Here is a 24,936-nt window from a genome sequence, read left to right as displayed (position 1 = left end):
GGAATCTGGAAACTGATATTTCAGACCCCTTTGAGGACTACGGGGCCAAAGGAAATATCCTCCGTTACAAAGGAGAGGGAAGCTTTCTGAGAAACTTCTTTGTGATCTGTGAATTCATCTCACAGAATTGCAGCTTTCTCCTCCTGAAGCCCTTCGCGAAGACTGTTCTCGTGGAATTTGCAAAGCGATATTTGGGAGCTCATTGAGGGCTCCGGTGAAAAGGAAATAGCCTCAGATGCACACTGGCAAGAAGCTTTGTGAGAAACTGCATTGCGCTGTGTGAGTGCACCTCACAGAGTTACACTTTTCTCTTCAGTGATGAGTTTGACAAGACCGTTTCCTTGAAATCCGCAATGGGAGACTTCTTGGAGCTACGCAGCTTACCGTACAAAGGAAGTATCCTCAGATAAAAATGACAGAAGCTTCCTCAGAAATTGCTTTCAGATACGTGACTTCATCTGACCGAGTTACATCACTGTTTCTTGGAGCCGTTCCCCAGCGCTGTTTTTGTGGATTCTGAGAACCGATATTTCGGATGGGTTTGGAGAGTGTGGGGAGAAAGGGAATATCCTCCGAGAAAAACCGGAGTGCAGCTTTCTGAGAAACAGCTTTGTGACGTGTGAGTTCATTTCAAAGGCTTACACCACTCTTGGGAGCCCACGGAGGGATATGGTGAAAAGAGAAACGTCCTCAGATACAAACTGGAAAGAAGCCTTCGGAGAAACTGCATTGTGACATGTGAATGCGACTCCTAGACTTCCACGCACCTTTTCACTGGCCCATTTGCTAACACTGTTTGATTGCAATCTGCACTGGGCTATTTCTCAGCGCAATAAAGCTCATGGTGACCAAGGAACTATCGTGAAATGAAAACTGGAAAGAGGCTTTGTGAGAAACTTCTCAGTGAAACGTGAATTCATCTCACAGAGTTCCCACTTAGTCTTCACGAAGCAGTTTGCTAACACCGTTTCCGTGGAATCTGCATAGTGCTATCTGGGAGCGCACTGAGGGCCCACGGTGAAAACGGAAACATCCTCAGGTCGTGACGAGAAAGAAGCTGTCTCCGAAATTGCTTTGTGATGTGTCAATTCACCACACAGAGATTCACCTTCCCTTCTTGTAGCAGTTGGCTAGCACTGTTTTCCTGGATTCCGCAAAGTGATATTTGGGAGCTCATTGAGGGCTACGGGGAAAAGGAAATAGCCTCCGATAAAAACTGGAAGGAAGCGTTCTGAGAAACTGCGTTGCGATGTGCGAATGCAACTCCCAGAGTGACACTTTTCTCTTCAGTGACCAGTTTGCTCACACAGTTTCCTTGAAATCTGCCTTGGGATGCTTCTTAGCGCAATGAAGCTTACGGGGACAAAGGAAATCTCCTCAGATCAAATGAAAAGAAGCTTTCTTAGAAACTGGTTTGCGATGTGTGAAATCATCTCCCAGCGTCACACCGGCGTTTCGTGGGGCAGTCGTTTAACACTGTCTCTCAGGAACCCGAGAAGGGCTACTTTGGATGGAATTGAGGCCTACGCTGAGGAAGGACATATCCCCAATTAAAAACGTGAGAGAAGCTTTGTGAGACACTTCTCTGTGCTACGTGAATTCAACACACACAGTTACAGCTGAATCTTCAGGAAGCAGTTTGCTACCACTGTTTTCCTGGAATCTGCAAGGCGATATTTGGGGGCGCATTCAGGGCCCATGGTGCAAACGGAAACGTCCTCAGATGATAACTAGAAAGAAGCTGTCTCAGACATTGCTTTGTGATGTTGAATTCCCCACACGGAGCGTCACCTTTACCATCTTGTAGCAGTATGCTAACACTGTTTTCATGGATTCCGCAAAGGGATATTTGGGAGCTCATTGAGGCCTATGGTGAAAAGGGAAATGTCCTCAGACAAAAACAGGAAAGAAGTGTTTTGAGAAACGGCGTCGGGATGTGTGAATGCAACTCACGGAGTTACAGTTTTCTCTTCAGTGATCAACTTGCTAACACAGTTTTCCTGAAATCTGCCATGGCATATTTCTTAGCGCAATGAAGCTTACAGAGGACATATCCTCAGATAAAATGAGAAAGAAGCTGTCTTAGAAACTGGATTGTGATGTGAGAATTCATCTCACAGAGTTACACGCCCCTTTCATGGAAGAGTCATTTAACACGGTCTTTGAGGAACCTGAGGAGGGCTACTTTGGTTCGAATTCAGGCCTACGCTGAAATACCCTCGATGCAAAACGTGAGCGAAGCTGCGTGAGAAACTTCTCTGTGATACGTGAATTCATCACACAGAGTTACAACCGAGTCTTCAGGAAGCCGTTCGCTAACACTGTTTCCGTGGAATCTGCAAAGTGATATTTGGGGGCGCATTGAGGCCCATGGTGAACACGGAGACATCCTCCGATAATAACTAGAAAGAAGCTGTCTCAGAAATTGCTCTGTGATGTTGAATCCACCACACAGAGATTCACCTTTACCTTCTCGTAGCGGTTTGCTAACACCGTTGCCGTGGATTCTGCAAAGTGATCTTTGGGAGCTCATTGTGGGCTACGGGGAACAGAAAATATCCTCAGATAAGAACCGGAAAGAAGCTTTCTGAGAAACTGCCTTGCGGTGTGTGAATGCGCCTCACGGAGTTACACTTTTCTCTTCAGTGATCAGTTTGCCAGCACCTCGTTTTCTTGAAGTTTGCGACGAGATACTTCTCAGCGCTATGCAGCTTACGGTGACAAAGGAAATATCCTCAGATAAGAAATGAAAGAAGCTTCCTCGGGAATTGCTTTCAGATACGAGACTTCAGCTCCCGGAGTTGCATCACTGGGTCTTGGAGCCGTTTCCTAGCACGGTTTTTGTGGATTCTGAGAACTCATAATTTCGGATGGGCTTGAAGAGTATAGGGGGACAGGAACTATCCTCCGAGAAAAACCGGAAGGAAGCTCTCTGAGAAACTGCTTCGTGATGTGTGAATTCATTTCACAGGGTTACACCACTCCTTCCTGGAGGAGTTTGCTAGCACTGTGTTTGTAGAATCTCACGAGTGATATCTTGGATAGCGTTGAATCCCATGGTGAATCGTGAAATCTCGAGACTCAGACAAATCCGCAGGGAGGATTCTCCTCAGAAACTCAAAGGAGTTTCTCCTCAGAAACTCCTTTGCTGTGGGTGAATTCGGCTCACAGAGTTCTATCATTGTTTCCATGGAGAAGCTTGCTAACAGTGTTTTCGCAGAACCTGCTCTAAGACACACAGTGGAGCTCCGAGACCACAAATAACCTCAGCTCGAAAACAAAAATATAGAAGCTTTCTGAGAAACTGCTTTGTGATGTGTGACTTCAACTCACTGAATTACACCTGTGCTTCATGGAGCCGTTGGCTACCCCTGTTTCTGTGGAATCTGGAAACTGATATTTCAGACCCCTTTGAGGACTACGGGGCCAAAGGAAATATCCTCCGTTACAAAGGAGAGGGAAGCTTTCTGAGAAACTTCTTTGTGATCTGTGAATTCATCTCACAGAATTGCAGCTTTCTCCTCCTGAAGCCCTTCGCGAAGACTGTTCTCGTGGAATTTGCAAAGCGATATTTGGGAGCTCATTGAGGGCTCCGGTGAAAAGGAAATAGCCTCAGATGCACACTGGCAAGAAGCTTTGTGAGAAACTGCATTGCGCTGTGTGAGTGCACCTCACAGAGTTACACTTTTCTCTTCAGTGATGAGTTTGACAAGACCGTTTCCTTGAAATCCGCAATGGGAGACTTCTTGGAGCTACGCAGCTTACCGTGACAAAGGAAGTATCCTCAGATAAAAATGACAGAAGCTTCCTCAGAAATTGCTTTCAGATACGTGACTTCATCTGACCGAGTTACATCACTGTTTCTTGGAGCCGTTCCCCAGCGCTGTTTTTGTGGATTCTGAGAACCGATATTTCGGATGGGTTTGGAGAGTGTGGGGAGAAAGGGAATATCCTCCGAGAAAAACCGGAGTGCAGCTTTCTGAGAAACAGCTTTGTGACGTGTGAGTTCATTTCAAAGGCTTACACCACTCTTGGGAGCCCACGGAGGGATATGGTGAAAAGAGAAACGTCCTCAGATACAAACTGGAAAGAAGCCTTCGGAGAAACTGCATTGTGACATGTGAATGCGACTCCTAGATTTCCACGCACCTTTTCACTGGCCCATTTGCTAACACTGTTTGATTGCAATCTGCACTGGGCTATTTCTCAGTGCAATGAAGCTCATGGTGACCAAGGAACTATCGTGAAATGAAAACTGGAAAGAGGCTTTGTGAGAAACTTCTCAGTGAAATGTGAATTCATCTCACAGAGTTCCCACTTAGTCTTCACGAAGCAGTTTGCTAACACCGTTTCCGTGGAATCTGCATAGTGCTATCTGGGAGCGCACTGAGGGCCCACGGTGAAAACGGAAACATCCTCAGGTCGTGACGAGAAAGAAGCTGTCTCCGAAATTGCTTTGTGATGTGTCAATTCACCACACAGAGATTCACCTTCCCTTCTTGTAGCAGTTGGCTAGCACTGTTTTCCTGGATTCCGCAAAGTGATATTTGGGAGCTCATTGAGGGCTACGGGGAAAAGGAAATAGCCTCCGATAAAAACTGGAAGGAAGCGTTCTGAGAAACTGCGTTGCGATGTGCGAATGCAACTCCCAGAGTGACACTTTTCTCTTCAGTGACCAGTTTGCTCACACAGTTTCCTTGAAATCTGCCTTGGGATGCTTCTTAGCGCAATGAAGCTTACGGGGACAAAGGAAATCTCCTCAGATCAAATGAAAAGAAGCTTTCTTAGAAACTGGTTTGCGATGTGTGAAATCATCTCCCAGCGTCACACCGGCGTTTCGTGGGGCAGTCGTTTAACACTGTCTCTCAGGAACCCGAGAAGGGCTACTTTGGATGGAATTGAGGCCTACGCTGAGGAAGGACATATCCCCAATTAAAAACGTGAGAGAAGCTTTGTGAGACACTTCTCTGTGCTACGTGAATTCAACACACAGAGTTACAGCTGAATCTTCAGGAAGCAGTTTGCTACCACTGTTTTCCTGGAATCTGCAAGGCGATATTTGGGGGCGCATTCAGGGCCCATGGTGCAAACGGAAACGTCCTCAGATGATAACTAGAAAGAAGCCGTCTCAGACATTGCTTTGTGATGTTGAATTCCCCACACGGAGCGTCACCTTTACCATCTTGTAGCAGTATGCTAACACTGTTTTCATGGATTCCGCAAAGGGATATTTGGGAGCTCATTGAGGCCTATGGTGAAAAGGGAAATGTCCTCAGACAAAAACAGGAAAGAAGTGTTTTGAGAAACGGCGTCGGGATGTGTGAATGCAACTCACGGAGTTACAGTTTTCTCTTCAGTGATCAACTTGCTAACACAGTTTTCCTGAAATCTGCCATGGCATATTTCTTAGCGCAATGAAGCTTACAGAGGACATATCCTCAGATAAAATGAGAAAGAAGCTGTCTTAGAAACTGGATTGTGATGTGAGAATTCATCTCACAGAGTTACACGCCCCTTTCATGGAAGAGTCATTTAACACGGTCTTTGAGGAACCTGAGGAGGGCTACTTTGGTTCGAATTCAGGCCTACGCTGAAATACCCTCGATGCAAAACGTGAGCGAAGCTGCGTGAGAAACTTCTCTGTGATACGTGAATTCATCACACAGAGTTACAACCGAGTCTTCAGGAAGCCGTTCGCTAACACTGTTTCCGTGGAATCTGCAAAGTGATATTTGGGGGCGCATTGAGGCCCATGGTGAACACGGAGACATCCTCCGATAATAACTAGAAAGAAGCTGTCTCAGAAATTGCTCTGTGATGTTGAATCCACCACACAGAGATTCACCTTTACCTTCTCGTAGCGGTTTGCTAACACCGTTGCCGTGGATTCTGCAAAGTGATCTTTGGGAGCTCATTGTGGGCTACGGGGAACAGAAAATATCCTCAGATAAGAACCGGAAAGAAGCTTTCTGAGAAACTGCCTTGCGGTGTGTGAATGCGCCTCACGGAGTTACACTTTTCTCTTCAGTGATCAGTTTGCCAGCACCTCGTTTTCTTGAAGTTTGCGACGAGATACTTCTCAGCGCTATGCAGCTTACGGTGACAAAGGAAATATCCTCAGATAAGAAATGAAAGAAGCTTCCTCGGGAATTGCTTTCAGATACGAGACTTCAGCTCCCGGAGTTGCATCACTGGGTCTTGGAGCCGTTTCCTAGCACGGTTTTTGTGGATTCTGAGAACTCATAATTTCGGATGGGCTTGAAGAGTATAGGGGGACGGGAACTATCCTCTGAGAAAAACCGGAAGGAAGCTCTCTGAGAAACTGCTTCGTGATGTGTGAATTCATTTCACAGGGTTACACCACTCCTTCCTGGAGGAGTTTGCTAGCACTGTGTTTGTAGAATCTCACGAGTGATATCTTGGATAGCGTTGAATCCCATGGTGAATCGTGAAATCTCGAGACTCAGACAAATCCGCAGGGAGGATTCTCCTCAGAAACTCAAAGGAGTTTCTCCTCAGAAACTCCTTTGCTGTGGGTGAATTCGGCTCACAGAGTTCTATCATTGTTTCCATGGAGAAGCTTGCTAACAGTGTTTTCGCAGAACCTGCTCTAAGACACACAGTGGAGCTCCGAGACCACAAATAACCTCAGCTCGAAAACAAAAATATAGAAGCTTTCTGAGAAACTGCTTTGTGATGTGTGACTTCAACTCACTGAATTACACCTGTGCTTCATGGAGCCGTTGGCTACCCCTGTTTCTGTGGAATCTGGAAACTGATATTTCAGACCCCTTTGAGGACTACGGGGCCAAAGGAAATATCCTCCGTTACAAAGGAGAGGGAAGCTTTCTGAGAAACTTCTTTGTGATCTGTGAATTCATCTCACAGAATTGCAGCTTTCTCCTCCTGAAGCCCTTCGCGAAGACTGTTCTCGTGGAATTTGCAAAGCGATATTTGGGAGCTCATTGAGGGCTCCGGTGAAAAGGAAATAGCCTCAGATGCACACTGGCAAGAAGCTTTGTGAGAAACTGCATTGCGCTGTGTGAGTGCACCTCACAGAGTTACACTTTTCTCTTCAGTGATGAGTTTGACAAGACCGTTTCCTTGAAATCCGCAATGGGAGACTTCTTGGAGCTACGCAGCTTACCGTGACAAAGGAAGTATCCTCAGATAAAAATGACAGAAGCTTCCTCAGAAATTGCTTTCAGATACGTGACTTCATCTGACCGAGTTACATCACTGTTTCTTGGAGCCGTTCCCCAGCGCTGTTTTTGTGGATTCTGAGAACCGATATTTCGGATGGGTTTGGAGAGTGTGGGGAGAAAGGGAATATCCTCCGAGAAAAACCGGAGTGCAGCTTTCTGAGAAACAGCTTTGTGACGTGTGAGTTCATTTCAAAGGCTTACACCACTCTTGGGAGCCCACGGAGGGATATGGTGAAAAGAGAAACGTCCTCAGATACAAACTGGAAAGAAGCCTTCGGAGAAACTGCATTGTGACATGTGAATGCGACTCCTAGACTTCCACGCACCTTTTCACTGACCCGTTTGCTAACACTGTTTGATTGCAATCTGCACTGGGCTATTTCTCAGCGCAATGAAGCTCATGGTGACCAAGGAACTATCGTGAAATGAAAACTGGAAAGAGGCTTTGTGAGAAACTTCTCAGTGAAACGTGAATTCATCTCACAGAGTTCCCACTTAGTCTTCACGAAGCAGTTTGCTAACACCGTTTCCGTGGAATCTGCATAGTGCTATCTGGGAGCGCACTGAGGGCCCACGGTGAAAACGGAAACATCCTCAGGTCGTGACGAGAAAGAAGCTGTCTCCGAAATTGCTTTGTGATGTGTCAATTCACCACACAGAGATTCACCTTCCCTTCTTGTAGCAGTTGGCTAGCACTGTTTTCCTGGATTCCGCAAAGTGATATTTGGGAGCTCATTGAGGGCTACGGGGAAAAGGAAATAGCCTCCGATAAAAACTGGAAGGAAGCGTTCTGAGAAACTGCGTTGCGATGTGCGAATGCAACTCCCAGAGTGACACTTTTCTCTTCAGTGACCAGTTTGCTCACACAGTTTCCTTGAAATCTGCCTTGGGATGCTTCTTAGCGCAATGAAGCTTACGGGGACAAAGGAAATCTCCTCAGATCAAATGAAAAGAAGCTTTCTTAGAAACTGGTTTGCGATGTGTGAAATCATCTCCCAGCGTCACACCGGCGTTTCGTGGGGCAGTCGTTTAACACTGTCTCTCAGGAACCCGAGAAGGGCTACTTTGGATGGAATTGAGGCCTACGCTGAGGAAGGACATATCCCCAATTAAAAACGTGAGAGAAGCTTTGTGAGACACTTCTCTGTGCTACGTGAATTCAACACACAGAGTTACAGCTGAATCTTCAGGAAGCAGTTTGCTACCACTGTTTTCCTGGAATCTGCAAGGCGATATTTGGGGGCGCATTCAGGGCCCATGGTGCAAACGGAAACGTCCTCAGATGATAACTAGAAAGAAGCCGTCTCAGACATTGCTTTGTGATGTTGAATTCCCCACACGGAGCGTCACCTTTACCATCTTGTAGCAGTATGCTAACACTGTTTTCATGGATTCCGCAAAGGGATATTTGGGAGCTCATTGAGGCCTATGGTGAAAAGGGAAATGTCCTCAGACAAAAACAGGAAAGAAGTGTTTTGAGAAACGGCGTCGGGATGTGTGAATGCAACTCACGGAGTTACAGTTTTCTCTTCAGTGATCAACTTGCTAACACAGTTTTCCTGAAATCTGCCATGGCATATTTCTTAGCGCAATGAAGCTTACAGAGGACATATCCTCAGATAAAATGAGAAAGAAGCTGTCTTAGAAACTGGATTGTGATGTGAGAATTCATCTCACAGAGTTACACGCCCCTTTCATGGAAGAGTCATTTAACACGGTCTTTGAGGAACCTGAGGAGGGCTACTTTGGTTCGAATTCAGGCCTACGCTGAAATACCCTCGATGCAAAACGTGAGCGAAGCTGCGTGAGAAACTTCTCTGTGATACGTGAATTCATCACACAGAGTTACAACCGAGTCTTCAGGAAGCCGTTCGCTAACACTGTTTCCGTGGAATCTGCAAAGTGATATTTGGGGGCGCATTGAGGCCCATGGTGAACACGGAGACATCCTCCGATAATAACTAGAAAGAAGCTGTCTCAGAAATTGCTCTGTGATGTTGAATCCACCACACAGAGATTCACCTTTACCTTCTCGTAGCGGTTTGCTAACACCGTTGCCGTGGATTCTGCAAAGTGATCTTTGGGAGCTCATTGTGGGCTACGGGGAACAGAAAATATCCTCAGATAAGAACCGGAAAGAAGCTTTCTGAGAAACTGCCTTGCGGTGTGTGAATGCGCCTCACGGAGTTACACTTTTCTCTTCAGTGATCAGTTTGCCAGCACCTCGTTTTCTTGAAGTTTGCGACGAGATACTTCTCAGCGCTATGCAGCTTACGGTGACAAAGGAAATATCCTCAGATAAGAAATGAAAGAAGCTTCCTCGGGAATTGCTTTCAGATACGAGACTTCAGCTCCCGGAGTTGCATCACTGGGTCTTGGAGCCGTTTCCTAGCACGGTTTTTGTGGATTCTGAGAACTCATAATTTCGGATGGGCTTGAAGAGTATAGGGGGACGGGAACTATCCTCTGAGAAAAACCGGAAGGAAGCTCTCTGAGAAACTGCTTCGTGATGTGTGAATTCATTTCACAGGGTTACACCACTCCTTCCTGGAGGAGTTTGCTAGCACTGTGTTTGTAGAATCTCACGAGTGATATCTTGGATAGCGTTGAATCCCATGGTGAATCGTGAAATCTCGAGACTCAGACAAATCCGCAGGGAGGATTCTCCTCAGAAACTCAAAGGAGTTTCTCCTCAGAAACTCCTTTGCTGTGGGTGAATTCGGCTCACAGAGTTCTATCATTGTTTCCATGGAGAAGCTTGCTAACAGTGTTTTCGCAGAACCTGCTCTAAGACACACAGTGGAGCTCCGAGACCACAAATAACCTCAGCTCGAAAACAAAAATATAGAAGCTTTCTGAGAAACTGCTTTGTGATGTGTGACTTCAACTCACTGAATTACACCTGTGCTTCATGGAGCCGTTGGCTACCCCTGTTTCTGTGGAATCTGGAAACTGATATTTCAGACCCCTTTGAGGACTACGGGGCCAAAGGAAATATCCTCCGTTACAAAGGAGAGGGAAGCTTTCTGAGAAACTTCTTTGTGATCTGTGAATTCATCTCACAGAATTGCAGCTTTCTCCTCCTGAAGCCCTTCGCGAAGACTGTTCTCGTGGAATTTGCAAAGCGATATTTGGGAGCTCATTGAGGGCTCCGGTGAAAAGGAAATAGCCTCAGATGCACACTGGCAAGAAGCTTTGTGAGAAACTGCATTGCGCTGTGTGAGTGCACCTCACAGAGTTACACTTTTCTCTTCAGTGATGAGTTTGACAAGACCGTTTCCTTGAAATCCGCAATGGGAGACTTCTTGGAGCTACGCAGCTTACCGTGACAAAGGAAGTATCCTCAGATAAAAATGACAGAAGCTTCCTCAGAAATTGCTTTCAGATACGTGACTTCATCTGACCGAGTTACATCACTGTTTCTTGGAGCCGTTCCCCAGCGCTGTTTTTGTGGATTCTGAGAACCGATATTTCGGATGGGTTTGGAGAGTGTGGGGAGAAAGGGAATATCCTCCGAGAAAAACCGGAGTGCAGCTTTCTGAGAAACAGCTTTGTGACGTGTGAGTTCATTTCAAAGGCTTACACCACTCTTGGGAGCCCACGGAGGGATATGGTGAAAAGAGAAACGTCCTCAGATACAAACTGGAAAGAAGCCTTCGAAGAAACTGCATTGTGACATGTGAATGCGACTCCTAGACTTCCACGCACCTTTTCACTGGCCCGTTTGCTAACACTGTTTGATTGCAATCTGCACTGGGCTATTTCTCAGCGCAATGAAGCTCATGGTGACCAAGGAACTATCGTGAAATGAAAACTGGAAAGAGGCTTTGTGAGAAACTTCTCAGTGAAACGTGAATTCATCTCACAGAGTTCCCACTTAGTCTTCACGAAGCAGTTTGCTAACACCGTTTCCGTGGAATCTGCATAGTGCTATCTGGGAGCGCACTGAGGGCCCACGGTGAAAACGGAAACATCCTCAGGTCGTGACGAGAAAGAAGCTGTCTCCGAAATTGCTTTGTGATGTGTCAATTCACCACACAGAGATTCACCTTCCCTTCTTGTAGCAGTTGGCTAGCACTGTTTTCCTGGATTCCGCAAAGTGATATTTGGGAGCTCATTGAGGGCTACGGGGAAAAGGAAATAGCCTCCGATAAAAACTGGAAGGAAGCGTTCTGAGAAACTGCGTTGCGATGTGCGAATGCAACTCCCAGAGTGACACTTTTCTCTTCAGTGACCAGTTTGCTCACACAGTTTCCTTGAAATCTGCCTTGGGATGCTTCTTAGCGCAATGAAGCTTACGGGGACAAAGGAAATCTCCTCAGATCAAATGAAAAGAAGCTTTCTTAGAAACTGGTTTGCGATGTGTGAAATCATCTCCCAGCGTCACACCGGCGTTTCGTGGGGCAGTCGTTTAACACTGTCTCTCAGGAACCCGAGAAGGGCTACTTTGGATGGAATTGAGGCCTACGCTGAGGAAGGACATATCCCCAATTAAAAACGTGAGAGAAGCTTTGTGAGACACTTCTCTGTGCTACGTGAATTCAACACACAGAGTTACAGCTGAATCTTCAGGAAGCAGTTTGCTACCACTGTTTTCCTGGAATCTGCAAGGCGATATTTGGGGGCGCATTCAGGGCCCATGGTGCAAACGGAAACGTCCTCAGATGATAACTAGAAAGAAGCCGTCTCAGACATTGCTTTGTGATGTTGAATTCCCCACACGGAGCGTCACCTTTACCATCTTGTAGCAGTATGCTAACACTGTTTTCATGGATTCCGCAAAGGGATATTTGGGAGCTCATTGAGGCCTATGGTGAAAAGGGAAATGTCCTCAGACAAAAACAGGAAAGAAGTGTTTTGAGAAACGGCGTCGGGATGTGTGAATGCAACTCACGGAGTTACAGTTTTCTCTTCAGTGATCAACTTGCTAACACAGTTTTCCTGAAATCTGCCATGGCATATTTCTTAGCGCAATGAAGCTTACAGAGGACATATCCTCAGATAAAATGAGAAAGAAGCTGTCTTAGAAACTGGATTGTGATGTGAGAATTCATCTCACAGAGTTACAGGCCCCTTTCATGGAAGAGTCATTTAACACGGTCTTTGAGGAACCTGAGGAGGGCTACTTTGGTTCGAATTCAGGCCTACGCTGAAATACCCTCGATGCAAAACGTGAGCGAAGCTGCGTGAGAAACTTCTCTGTGATACGTGAATTCATCACACAGAGTTACAACCGAGTCTTCAGGAAGCCGTTCGCTAACACTGTTTCCGTGGAATCTGCCAAGTGATATTTGGGGGCGCATTGAGGCCCATGGTGAACACGGAGACATCCTCCGATAATAACTAGAAAGAAGCTGTCTCAGAAATTGCTCTGTGATGTTGAATCCACCACACAGAGATTCACCTTTACCTTCTCGTAGCGGTTTGCTAACACCGTTGCCGTGGATTCTGCAAAGTGATCTTTGGGAGCTCATTGTGGGCTACGGGGAACAGAAAATATCCTCAGATAAGAACCGGAAAGAAGCTTTCTGAGAAACTGCCTTGCGGTGTGTGAATGCGCCTCACGGAGTTACACTTTTCTCTTCAGTGATCAGTTTGCCAGCACCTCGTTTTCTTGAAGTTTGCGACGAGATACTTCTCAGCGCTATGCAGCTTACGGTGACAAAGGAAATATCCTCAGATAAGAAATGAAAGAAGCTTCCTCGGGAATTGCTTTCAGATACGAGACTTCAGCTCCCGGAGTTGCATCACTGGGTCTTGGAGCCGTTTCCTAGCACGGTTTTTGTGGATTCTGAGAACTCATAATTTCGGATGGGCTTGAAGAGTATAGGGGGACGGGAACTATCCTCTGAGAAAAACCGGAAGGAAGCTCTCTGAGAAACTGCTTCGTGATGTGTGAATTCATTTCACAGGGTTACACCACTCCTTCCTGGAGGAGTTTGCTAGCACTGTGTTTGTAGAATCTCACGAGTGATATCTTGGATAGCGTTGAATCCCATGGTGAATCGTGAAATCTCGAGACTCAGACAAATCCGCAGGGAGGATTCTCCTCAGAAACTCAAAGGAGTTTCTCCTCAGAAACTCCTTTGCTGTGGGTGAATTCGGCTCACAGAGTTCTATCATTGTTTCCATGGAGAAGCTTGCTAACAGTGTTTTCGCAGAACCTGCTCTAAGACACACAGTGGAGCTCCGAGACCACAAATAACCTCAGCTCGAAAACAAAAATATAGAAGCTTTCTGAGAAACTGCTTTGTGATGTGTGACTTCAACTCACTGAATTACACCTGTGCTTCATGGAGCCGTTGGCTACCCCTGTTTCTGTGGAATCTGGAAACTGATATTTCAGACCCCTTTGAGGACTACGGGGCCAAAGGAAATATCCTCCGTTACAAAGGAGAGGGAAGCTTTCTGAGAAACTTCTTTGTGATCTGTGAATTCATCTCACAGAATTGCAGCTTTCTCCTCCTGAAGCCCTTCGCGAAGACTGTTCTCGTGGAATTTGCAAAGCGATATTTGGGAGCTCATTGAGGGCTCCGGTGAAAAGGAAATAGCCTCAGATGCACACTGGCAAGAAGCTTTGTGAGAAACTGCATTGCGCTGTGTGAGTGCACCTCACAGAGTTACACTTTTCTCTTCAGTGATGAGTTTGACAAGACCGTTTCCTTGAAATCCGCAATGGGAGACTTCTTGGAGCTACGCAGCTTACCGTGACAAAGGAAGTATCCTCAGATAAAAATGACAGAAGCTTCCTCAGAAATTGCTTTCAGATACGTGACTTCATCTGACCGAGTTACATCACTGTTTCTTGGAGCCGTTCCCCAGCGCTGTTTTTGTGGATTCTGAGAACCGATATTTCGGATGGGTTTGGAGAGTGTGGGGAGAAAGGGAATATCCTCCGAGAAAAACCGGAGTGCAGCTTTCTGAGAAACAGCTTTGTGACGTGTGAGTTCATTTCAAAGGCTTACACCACTCTTGGGAGCCCACGGAGGGATATGGTGAAAAGAGAAACGTCCTCAGATACAAACTGGAAAGAAGCCTTCGGAGAAACTGCATTGTGACATGTGGATGCGACTCCTAGACTTCCACGCACCTTTTCACTGACCCGTTTGCTAACACTGTTTGATTGCAATCTGCACTGGGCTATTTCTCAGCGCAATGAAGCTCATGGTGACCAAGGAACTATCGTGAAATGAAAACTGGAAAGAGGCTTTGTGAGAAACTTCTCAGTGAAACGTGAATTCATCTCACAGAGTTCCCACTTAGTCTTCACGAAGCAGTTTGCTAACACCGTTTCCGTGGAATCTGCATAGTGCTATCTGGGAGCGCACTGAGGGCCCACGGTGAAAACGGAAACATCCTCAGGTCGTGACGAGAAAGAAGCTGTCTCCGAAATTGCTTTGTGATGTGTCAATTCACCACACAGAGATTCACCTTCCCTTCTTGTAGCAGTTGGCTAGCACTGTTTTCCTGGATTCCGCAAAGTGATATTTGGGAGCTCATTGAGGGCTACGGGGAAAAGGAAATAGCCTCCGATAAAAACTGGAAGGAAGCGTTCTGAGAAACTGCGTTGCGATGTGCGAATGCAACTCCCAGAGTGACACTTTTCTCTTCAGTGACCAGTTTGCTCACACAGTTTCCTTGAAATCTGCCTTGGGATGCTTCTTAGCGCAATGAAGCTTACGGGGACAAAGGAAATCTCCTCAGATCAAATGAAAAGAAGCTTTCTTAGAAACTGGTTTGCGATGTGTGAAATCATCTCCCAGCGTCACACCGGCGTTTCGTGGGGCAGTCGTTTAACACTGTCTCTCAGGAACCCGAGAAGGGCTACTTTGGATGGAATTGAGGCCTACGCTGAGGAAGGACATATCCCCAATTAAAAACGTGAGAGAAGCTTTGTGAGACACTTCTCTGTGCTACGTGAATTCAACACACACAGTTACAGCTGAATCTTCAGGAAGCAGTTTGCTACCACTGTTTTCCTGGAATCTGCAAGGCGATATTTGGGGGCGCATTCAGGGCCCATGGTGCAAACGGAAACGTCCTCAGATGATAACTAGAAAGAAGCCGTCTCAGACATTGCTTTGTGATGTTGAATTCCCCACACGGAGCGTCACCTTTACCATCTTGTAGCAGTATGCTAACACTGTTTTCATGGATTCCGCAAAGGGATATTTGGGAGCTCATTGAGGCCTATGGTGAAAAGGGAAATGTCCTCAGACAAAAACAGGAAAGAAGTGTTTTGAGAAACGGCGTCGGGATGTGTGAATGCAACTCACGGAGTTACAGTTTTCTCTTCAGTGATCAACTTGCTAACACAGTTTTCCTGAAATCTGCCATGGCATATTTCTTAGCGCAATGAAGCTTACAGAGGACATATCCTCAGATAAAATGAGAAAGAAGCTGTCTTAGAAACTGGATTGTGATGTGAGAATTCATCTCACAGAGTTACACGCCCCTTTCATGGAAGAGTCATTTAACACGGTCTTTGAGGAACCTGAGGAGGGCTACTTTGGTTCGAATTCAGGCCTACGCTGAAATACCCTCGATGCAAAACGTGAGCGAAGCTGCGTGAGAAACTTCTCTGTGATACGTGAATTCATCACACAGAGTTACAACCGAGTCTTCAGGAAGCCGTTCGCTAACACTGTTTCCGTGGAATCTGCAAAGTGATATTTGGGGGCGCATTGAGGCCCATGGTGAACACGGAGACATCCTCCGATAATAACTAGAAAGAAGCTGTCTCAGAAATTGCTCTGTGATGTTGAATCCACCACACAGAGATTCACCTTTACCTTCTCGTAGCGGTTTGCTAACACCGTTGCCGTGGATTCTGCAAAGTGATCTTTGGGAGCTCATTGTGGGCTACGGGGAACAGAAAATATCCTCAGATAAGAACCGGAAAGAAGCTTTCTGAGAAACTGCCTTGCGGTGTGTGAATGCGCCTCACGGAGTTACACTTTTCTCTTCAGTGATCAGTTTGCCAGCACCTCGTTTTCTTGAAGTTTGCGACGAGATACTTCTCAGCGCTATGCAGCTTACGGTGACAAAGGAAATATCCTCAGATAAGAAATGAAAGAAGCTTCCTCGGGAATTGCTTTCAGATACGAGACTTCAGCTCCCGGAGTTGCATCACTGGGTCTTGGAGCCGTTTCCTAGCACGGTTTTTGTGGATTCTGAGAACTCATAATTTCGGATGGGCTTGAAGAGTATAGGGGGACGGGAACTATCCTCTGAGAAAAACCGGAAGGAAGCTCTCTGAGAAACTGCTTCGTGATGTGTGAATTCATTTCACAGGGTTACACCACTCCTTCCTGGAGGAGTTTGCTAGCACTGTGTTTGTAGAATCTCACGAGTGATATCTTGGATAGCGTTGAATCCCATGGTGAATCGTGAAATCTCGAGACTCAGACAAATCCGCAGGGAGGATTCTCCTCAGAAACTCAAAGGAGTTTCTCCTCAGAAACTCCTTTGCTGTGGGTGAATTCGGCTCACAGAGTTCTATCATTGTTTCCATGGAGAAGCTTGCTAACAGTGTTTTCGCAGAACCTGCTCTAAGACACACAGTGGAGCTCCGAGACCACAAATAACCTCAGCTCGAAAACAAAAATATAGAAGCTTTCTGAGAAACTGCTTTGTGATGTGTGACTTCAACTCACTGAATTACACCTGTGCTTCATGGAGCCGTTGGCTACCCCTGTTTCTGTGGAATCTGGAAACTGATATTTCAGACCCCTTTGAGGACTACGGGGCCAAAGGAAATATCCTCCGTTACAAAGGAGAGGGAAGCTTTCTGAGAAACTTCTTTGTGATCTGTGAATTCATCTCACAGAATTGCAGCTTTCTCCTCCTGAAGCCCTTCGCGAAGACTGTTCTCGTGGAATTTGCAAAGCGATATTTGGGAGCTCATTGAGGGCTCCGGTGAAAAGGAAATAGCCTCAGATGCACACTGGCAAGAAGCTTTGTGAGAAACTGCATTGCGCTGTGTGAGTGCACCTCACAGAGTTACACTTTTCTCTTCAGTGATGAGTTTGACAAGACCGTTTCCTTGAAATCCGCAATGGGAGACTTCTTGGAGCTACGCAGCTTACCGTGACAAAGGAAGTATCCTCAGATAAAAATGACAGAAGCTTCCTCAGAAATTGCTTTCAGATACGTGACTTCATCTGACCGAGTTACATCACTGTTTCTTGGAGCCGTTCCCCAGCGCTGTTTTTGTGGATTCTGAGAACCGATATTTCGGATGGGTTTGGAGAGTGTGGGGAGAAAGGGAATATCCTCCGAGAAAAACCGGAGTGCAGCTTTCTGAGAAACAGCTTTGTGACGTGTGAGTTCATTTCAAAGGCTTACACCACTCTTGGGAGCCCACGGAGGGATATGGTGAAAAGAGAAACGTCCTCAGATACAAACTGGAAAGAAGCCTTCGGAGAAACTGCATTGTGACATGTGAATGCGACTCCTAGACTTCCACGCACCTTTTCACTGACCCGTTTGCTAACACTGTTTGATTGCAATCTGCACTGGGCTATTTCTCAGCGCAATGAAGCTCATGGTGACCAAGGAACTATCGTGAAATGAAAACTGGAAAGAGGCTTTGTGAGAAACTTCTCAGTGAAACGTGAATTCATCTCACAGAGTTCCCACTTAGTCTTCACGAAGCAGTTTGCTAACACCGTTTCCGTGGAATCTGCATAGTGCTATCTGGGAGCGCACTGAGGGCCCACGGTGAAAACGGAAACATCCTCAGGTCGTGACGAGAAAGAAGCTGTCTCCGAAATTGCTTTGTGATGTGTCAATTCACCACACAGAGATTCACCTTCCCTTCTTGTAGCAGTTGGCTAGCACTGTTTTCCTGGATTCCGCAAAGTGATATTTGGGAGCTCATTGAGGGCTACGGGGAAAAGGAAATAGCCTCCGATAAAAACTGGAAGGAAGCGTTCTGAGAAACTGCGTTGCGATGTGCGAATGCAACTCCCAGAGTGACACTTTTCTCTTCAGTGACCAGTTTGCTCACACAGTTTCCTTGAAATCTGCCTTGGGATGCTTCTTAGCGCAATGAAGCTTACGGGGACAAAGGAAATCTCCTCAGATCAAATGAAAAGAAGCTTTCTTAGAAACTGGTTTGCGATGTGTGAAATCATCTCCCAGCGTCACACCGGCGTTTCGTGGGGCAGTCGTTTAACACTGTCTCTCAGGAACCCGAGAAGGGCTACTTTGGATGGAATTGAGGCCTACGCTGAGGAAGGACATATCCCCAATTAAAAACGTGAGAGAAGCTTTGTGAGACACTTCTCTGTGCTACGTGAATTCAACACACAGAGTTACAGCTGAATCTTCAGGAAGCAGTTTGCTACCACTGTTTTCCTGGAATCTGCAAGGCGATATTTGGGGGCGCATTCAGGGCCCATGGTGCAAACGGAAACGTCCTCAGATGATAACTAGAAAGAAGCCGTCTCAGACATTGCTTTGTGATGTTGAATTCCCCACACGGAGCGTCACCTTTACCATCTTGTAGCAGTATGCTAACACTGTTTTCATGGATTCCGCAAAGGGATATTTGGGAGCTCATTGAGGCCTATGGTGAAAAGGGAAATGTCCTCAGACAAAAACAGGAAAGAAGTGTTTTGAGAAACGGCGTCGGGATGTGTGAATGCAACTCACGGAGTTACAGTTTTCTCTTCAGTGATCAACTTGCTAACACAGTTTTCCTGAAATCTGCCATGGCATATTTCTTAGCGCAATGAAGCTTACAGAGGACATATCCTCAGATAAAATGAGAAAGAAGCTGTCTTAGAAACTGGATTGTGATGTGAGAATTCATCTCACAGAGTTACACGCCCCTTTCATGGAAGAGTCATTTAACACGGTCTTTGAGGAACCTGAGGAGGGCTACTTTGGTTCGAATTCAGGCCTACGCTGAAATACCCTCGATGCAAAACGTGAGCGAAGCTGCGTGAGAAATTTCTCTGTGATACGTGAATTCATCACACAGAGTTACAACCGAGTCTTCAGGAAGCCGTTCGCTAACACTGTTTCCGTGGAATCTGCAAAGTGATATTTGGGGGCGCATTGAGGCCCATGGTGAACACGAAGACATCCTCCGATAATAACTAGAAAGAAGCTGTCTCAGAAATTGCTCTGTGATGTTGAATCCACCACACAGAGATTCACCTTTACCTTCTTGTAGCGGTTTGCTAACACCGTTGCCGTGGATTCTGCAAAGTGATCTTTGGGAGCTCATTGTGGGCTACGGGGAACAGAAAATATCCTCAGATAAGAACCGGAAAGAAGCTTTCTGAGAAACTGCCTTGCGGTGTGTGAATGCGCCTCACGGAGTTACACTTTTCTCTTCAGTGATCAGTTTGCCAGCACCTCGTTTTCTTGAAGTTTGCGACGAGATACTTCTCAGCGCTATGCAGCTTACGGTGACAAAGGAAATATCCTCAGATAAGAAATGAAAGAAGCTTCCTCGGGAATTGCTTTCAGATACGAGACTTCAGCTCCCGGAGTTGCATCACTGGGTCTTGGAGCCGTTTCCTAGCACGGTTTTTGTGGATTCTGAGAACTCATAATTTCGGATGGGCTTGAAGAGTATAGGGGGACGGGAACTATCCTCTGAGAAAAACCGGAAGGAAGCTCTCTGAGAAACTGCTTCGTGATGTTGAATTCATTTCACAGGGTTACACCACTCCTTCCTGGAGGAGTTTGCTAGCACTGTGTTTGTAGAATCTCACGAGTGATATCTTGGATAGCGTTGAATCCCATGGTGAATCGTGAAATCTCGAGACTCAGACAAATCCGCAGGGAGGATTCTCCTCAGAAACTCAAAGGAGTTTCTCCTCAGAAACTCCTTTGCTGTGGGTGAAATCGGCTCACAGAGTTCTATCATTGTTTCCATGGAGAAGCTTGCTAACAGTGTTTTCGCAGAACCTGCTCTAAGACACACAGTGGAGCTCCGAGACCACAAATAACCTCAGCTCGAAAACAAAAATATAGAAGCTTTCTGAGAAACTGCTTTGTGATGTGTGACTTCAACTCACTGAATTACACCTGTGCTTCATGGAGCCGTTGGCTAGCCCTGTTTCTGTGGAATCTGGAAACTGATATTTCAGACCCCTTTGAGGACTACGGGGCCAAAGGAAATATCCTCCGTTACAAAGGAGAGGGAAGCTTTCTGAGAAACTTCTTTGTGATCTGTGAATTCATCTCACAGAATTGCAGCTTTCTCCTCCTGAAGCCCTTCGCGAAGACTGTTCTCGTGGAATTTGCAAAGCGATATTTGGGAGCTCATTGAGGGCTCCGGTGAAAAGGAAATAGCCTCAGATGCACACTGGCAAGAAGCTTTGTGAGAAACTGCATTGCGCTGTGTGAGTGCACCTCACAGAGTTACACTTTTCTCTTCAGTGATGAGTTTGACAAGACCGTTTCCTTGAAATCCGCAATGGGAGACTTCTTGGAGCTACGCAGCTTACCGTGACAAAGGAAGTATCCTCAGATAAAAATGACAGAAGCTTCCTCAGAAATTGCTTTCAGATACGTGACTTCATCTGACCGAGTTACATCACTGTTTCTTGGAGCCGTTCCCCAGCGCTGTTTTTGTGGATTCTGAGAACCGATATTTCGGATGGGTTTGGAGAGTGTGGGGAGAAAGGGAATATCCTCCGAGAAAAACCGGAGTGCAGCTTTCTGAGAAACAGCTTTGTGACGTGTGAGTTCATTTCAAAGGCTTACACCACTCTTGGGAGCCCACGGAGGGATATGGTGAAAAGAGAAACGTCCTCAGATACAAACTGGAAAGAAGCCTTCGGAGAAACTGCATTGTGACATGTGAATGCGACTCCTAGACTTCCACGCACCTTTTCACTGACCCGTTTGCTAACACTGTTTGATTGCAATCTGCACTGGGCTATTTCTCAGCGCAATGAAGCTCATGGTGACCAAGGAACTATCGTGAAATGAAAACTGGAAAGAGGCTTTGTGAGAAACTTCTCAGTGAAACGTGAATTCATCTCACAGAGTTCCCACTTAGTCTTCACGAAGCAGTTTGCTAACACCGTTTCCGTGGAATCTGCATAGTGCTATCTGGGAGCGCACTGAGGGCCCACGGTGAAAACGGAAACATCCTCAGGTCGTGACGAGAAAGAAGCTGTCTCCGAAATTGCTTTGTGATGTGTCAATTCACCACACAGAGATTCACCTTCCCTTCTTGTAGCAGTTGGCTAGCACTGTTTTCCTGGATTCCGCAAAGTGATATTTGGGAGCTCATTGAGGGCTACGGGGAAAAGGAAATAGCCTCCGATAAAAACTGGAAGGAAGCGTTCTGAGAAACTGCGTTGCGATGTGCGAATGCAACTCCCAGAGTGACACTTTTCTCTTCAGTGACCAGTTTGCTCACACAGTTTCCTTGAAATCTGCCTTGGGATGCTTCTTAGCGCAATGAAGCTTACGGGGACAAAGGAAATCTCCTCAGATCAAATGAAAAGAAGCTTTCTTAGAAACTGGTTTGCGATGTGTGAAATCATCTCCCAGCGTCACACCGGCGTTTCGTGGGGCAGTCGTTTAACACTGTCTCTCAGGAACCCGAGAAGGGCTACTTTGGATGGAATTGAGGCCTACGCTGAGGAAGGACATATCCCCAATTAAAAACGTGAGAGAAGCTTTGTGAGACACTTCTCTGTGCTACGTGAATTCAACACACAGAGTTACAGCTGAATCTTCAGGAAGCAGTTTGCTACCACTGTTTTCCTGGAATCTGCAAGGCGATATTTGGGGGCGCATTCAGGGCCCATGGTGCAAACGGAAACGTCCTCAGATGATAACTAGAAAGAAGCCGTCTCAGACATTGCTTTGTGATGTTGAATTCCCCACACGGAGCGTCACCTTTACCATCTTGTAGCAGTATGCTAACACTGTTTTCATGGATTCCGCAAAGGGATATTTGGGAGCTCATTGAGGCCTATGGTGAAAAGGGAAATGTCCTCAGACAAAAACAGGAAAGAAGTGTTTTGAGAAACGGCGTCGGGATGTGTGAATGCAACTCACGGAGTTACAGTTTTCTCTTCAGTGATCAACTTGCTAACACAGTTTTCCTGAAATCTGCCATGGCATATTTCTTAGCGCAATGAAGCTTACAGAGGACATATCCTCAGATAAAATGAGAAAGAAGCTGTCTTAGAAACTGGATTGTGATGTGAGAATTCATCTCACAGAGTTACACGCCCCTTTCATGGAAGAGTCATTTAACACGGTCTTTGAGGAACCTGAGGAGGGCTACTTTGGTTCGAATTCAGGCCTACGCTGAAATACCCTCGATGCAAAACGTGAGCGAAGCTGCGTGAGAAACTTCTCTGTGATACGTGAATTCATCACACAGAGTTACAACCGAGTCTTCAGGAAGCCGTTCGCTAACACTGTTTCCGTGGAATCTGCAAAGTGATATTTGGGGGCGCATTGAGGCCCATGGTGAACACGGAGACATCCTCCGATAATAACTAGAAAGAAGCTGTCTCAGAAATTGCTCTGTGATGTTGAATCCACCACACAGAGATTCACCTTTACCTTCTCGTAGCGGTTTGCTAACACCGTTGCCGTGGATTCTGCAAAGTGATCTTTGGGAGCTCATTGTGGGCTACGGGGAACAGAAAATATCCTCAGATAAGAACCGGAAAGAAGCTTTCTGAGAAACTGCCTTGCGGTGTGTGAATGCGCCTCACGGAGTTACACTTTTCAGTGATCAGTTTGCCAGCACCTCGTTTTCTTGAAGTTTGCGACGAGATACTTCTCAGCGCTATGCAGCTTACGGTGACAAAGGAAATATCCTCAGATAAGAAATGAAAGAAGCTTCCTCGGGAATTGCTTTCAGATACGAGACTTCAGCTCCCGGAGTTGCATCACTGGGTCTTGGAGCCGTTTCCTAGCACGGTTTTTGTGGATTCTGAGAACTCATAATTTCGGATGGGCTTGAAGAGTATAGGGGGACGGGAACTATCCTCTGAGAAAAACCGGAAGGAAGCTCTCTGAGAAACTGCTTCGTGATGTGTGAATTCATTTCACAGGGTTACACCACTCCTTCCTGGAGGAGTTTGCTAGCACTGTGTTTGTAGAATCTCACGAGTGATATCTTGGATAGCGTTGAATCCCATGGTGAATCGTGAAATCTCGAGACTCAGACAAATCCGCAGGGAGGATTCTCCTCAGAAACTCAAAGGAGTTTCTCCTCAGAAACTCCTTTGCTGTGGGTGAATTCGGCTCACAGAGTTCTATCATTGTTTCCATGGAGAAGCTTGCTAACAGTGTTTTCGCAGAACCTGCTCTAAGACACACAGTGGAGCTCCGAGACCACAAATAACCTCAGCTCGAAAACAAAAATATAGAAGCTTTCTGAGAAACTGCTTTGTGATGTGTGACTTCAACTCACTGAATTACACCTGTGCTTCATGGAGCCGTTGGCTACCCCTGTTTCTGTGGAATCTGGAAACTGATATTTCAGACCCCTTTGAGGACTACGGGGCCAAAGGAAATATCCTCCGTTACAAAGGAGAGGGAAGCTTTCTGAGAAACTTCTTTGTGATCTGTGAATTCATCTCACAGAATTGCAGCTTTCTCCTCCTGAAGCCCTTCGCGAAGACTGTTCTCGTGGAATTTGCAAAGCGATATTTGGGAGCTCATTGAGGGCTCCGGTGAAAAGGAAATAGCCTCAGATGCACACTGGCAAGAAGCTTTGTGAGAAACTGCATTGCGCTGTGTGAGTGCACCTCACAGAGTTACACTTTTCTCTTCAGTGATGAGTTTGACAAGACCGTTTCCTTGAAATCCGCAATGGGAGACTTCTTGGAGCTACGCAGCTTACCGTGACAAAGGAAGTATCCTCAGATAAAAATGACAGAAGCTTCCTCAGAAATTGCTTTCAGATACGTGACTTCATCTGACCGAGTTACATCACTGTTTCTTGGAGCCGTTCCCCAGCGCTGTTTTTGTGGATTCTGAGAACCGATATTTCGGATGGGTTTGGAGAGTGTGGGGAGAAAGGGAATATCCTCCGAGAAAAACCGGAGTGCAGCTTTCTGAGAAACAGCTTTGTGACGTGTGAGTTCATTTCAAAGGCTTACACCACTCTTGGGAGCCCACGGAGGGATATGGTGAAAAGAGAAACGTCCTCAGATACAAACTGGAAAGAAGCCTTCGGAGAAACTGCATTGTGACATGTGAATGCGACTCCTAGACTTCCACGCACCTTTTCACTGACCCGTTTGCTAACACTGTTTGATTGCAATCTGCACTGGGCTATTTCTCAGCGCAATGAAGCTCATGGTGACCAAGGAACTATCGTGAAATGAAAACTGGAAAGAGGCTTTGTGAGAAACTTCTCAGTGAAACGTGAATTCATCTCACAGAGTTCCCACTTAGTCTTCACGAAGCAGTTTGCTAACACCGTTTCCGTGGAATCTGCATAGTGCTATCTGGGAGCGCACTGAGGGCCCACGGTGAAAACGGAAACATCCTCAGGTCGTGACGAGAAAGAAGCTGTCTCCGAAATTGCTTTGTGATGTGTCAATTCACCACACAGAGATTCACCTTCCCTTCTTGTAGCAGTTGGCTAGCACTGTTTTCCTGGATTCCGCAAAGTGATATTTGGGAGCTCATTGAGGGCTACGGGGAAAAGGAAATAGCCTCCGATAAAAACTGGAAGGAAGCGTTCTGAGAAACTGCGTTGCGATGTGCGAATGCAACTCCC

Source organism: Macaca nemestrina, chromosome Y (genome assembly GCF_043159975.1).
Source record: "Macaca nemestrina isolate mMacNem1 chromosome Y, mMacNem.hap1, whole genome shotgun sequence".
NCBI classification, from domain to species: Eukaryota; Metazoa; Chordata; class Mammalia; order Primates; family Cercopithecidae; genus Macaca; species Macaca nemestrina.
The sequence above is the reverse complement of the archived record's forward strand: the minus strand, read 5'-3'. Positions refer to the sequence as shown.